Genomic DNA, 2,179 nt, shown 5'->3' with positions numbered 1-2,179 from the left:
GCATCGTAACAAGCACACCCAATTGCCACTCAGCAGCAGCCATGAGGACTGTGGGACTGGCCCTGTCCCCTGTCTGGGATGGTCTGCAAGTCAGTCAGGGAGATCCCAGTCACCTCTCCACAGTGCGAGGTTCTTCTGTCTCCTAATGATGGCAGGTTTGAATGACCTGACCCTTGACTTAAGATGGCCCGATCAGAGCACATAATCATCATCAACACATTTATGTCTGTTTTAACAACACAATGAGGAAGAGGAGAAAACTTCTTTCAATATTATGAAAGTAACCTGTGTTTCTTGAGGAAAAAATTAAATACAGGAAGGGATGAAGAAATAGATAAAAATAGTCTCCCTGGTAATCAGGGAAATGCCAAAGAAACCCAATGAGACATTTCTTTTCACCCAGCAGGATGGAGATTTTTTTCCCATATGAAGTGTTGACAAAGTTGTGTAAAATGGATACTTGAATACTGCAATGGAGATATTAATTATTAATTACTACAACCCCTATGGAGGGCAAATTGCCAGTATCTACTTAAATTTACAACCTTAGACCCAGTGTTCCACATCTGCCTTAAGGAAATTCGTGTACCTATGCCTGAGAAATTGTGTTCAAGGACATTGACTGAAGCATTGTTTGCAAGGATGAAACATTAGAAACAACCTAAATGTCCATAAAAAGGGAGTAGCCAAATTATACTAAAGTCATTCTGTGGACTAGCATGCTATAGTTACAAGACTGGTGCAGATCAATGTGTCATAAGACCCAACAAAACATTGCTGAGTGAAAAATGCAATTTGCAGAAAGAAAGGTACAGTCCAATGTTATTTAAGTTGTTAAAGAAGTCCTTCCCACAAAACAATCTGTTTTTCATCTGTGTGTTTCTGTTTGTGTGTACGAATGCACAGAAAAAGCTGCAAAAGGAGCAATTGCTATAGAGGACTTAGTTTACTCTTACCATAAAATAGTCATTTTGCTCGAGAAGAATGCAATAACATTAAATGTGTGATTTTACATTAAAGTTAAAATCTTAAAATATACATGCATATACATACACACAAAAGAAAATCTGGAAAATACACAAAGAACAAAGAAGTAAATAAAATAATCTCCAATCCCACCTTAACTGCTAATGCTTTGGAGCCCTTTTGGAAAGGGCCCAGGGTCAGCTCAGGGCCCCTCAAAGCACACCCCTCCTGCCATCAGCTGCCCTTCTGCCCACAGGGGAGTCTGGCTCCATTCAATCCAGCAGCCCTCCTAATCCAAATAGCACCCTAGACTTTGCAAAGGTCATGGTGCCCTCCCACCATTTGTGATTCAAATTACATAACTCTAAACAAAATTCTGAATTTTCCCATGATTACTTCAATGCTTTCTTTTAAGCAGTGAATATCAAAATCTTTCCAAACCAATGCTCCTCCTCCATTTCTTTCTTTAGATATTTGTTTTGTTTTGCTTTATTCTGTCAGGGGTTTTTGTGTTCCTGCTTCTTAGTGCCCTAAACCCACACACAGTCTGCCTGTTGACTAACCCTGCACCGCTTCTCTCCCCACCCCCAAGGAGGCCGCATCTGCGAAGACACCCCGCCCCACATCCACCCGTCCCATTTCAGTCTTTCCAGTTGTGTCCCAGGCAAGCTGCTGAACAATGAATTCTTAGCAGATGATGGTGTTGCCCTGTCTTCACGTTCTGAGCCAACCCAGTTATGCCTGGCATCTGGAAGTCAGCATTTTGCAGGCTTCTGTGACATTTTACAGCTTACATCCCACTTCTTCCAGCATTTGGAGAAGAGAAGGAAGGACAGAGGGCTGCTCTTGTCACTACCAATGAGTTCATCCTTCTCAGAGAGGCAATAAGAAAACGCAGTTTCAGTCATGCATCAGGAAGCCTGAACTCATGAAAAAGCACACATTCCTCAGCTTCCTGACCCACGAAGCTGACCTTTCTATAAAAAGGGTAACTAGACTGAGGCCTCCTCCCTAGAATGAAATAACTGATTAAATAAAGAAAGACAGTTTTTAGTGAAACAAACCTTTCACGTCATCCCCCTGAATCCTTTTATTTCTGTACACCTTGCAATGGCGCATTTATTTTTCCAGGCCTGTTGCAGCTGAAATCACACATTTCTGGGAGCCCTCCCCAACTTCAACACTTGGGGCAGTATAACCACTGCTCTGAGTT

The sequence above is a fragment of the Phyllostomus hastatus genome, unplaced genomic scaffold (assembly GCF_019186645.2).
Source record: "Phyllostomus hastatus isolate PE091 unplaced genomic scaffold, TTU_PhHast_1.1 phas_scaffold_78, whole genome shotgun sequence".
In the NCBI taxonomy this organism is placed as follows: domain Eukaryota; kingdom Metazoa; phylum Chordata; class Mammalia; order Chiroptera; family Phyllostomidae; genus Phyllostomus; species Phyllostomus hastatus.
The sequence above is the reverse complement of the archived record's forward strand: the minus strand, read 5'-3'. Positions refer to the sequence as shown.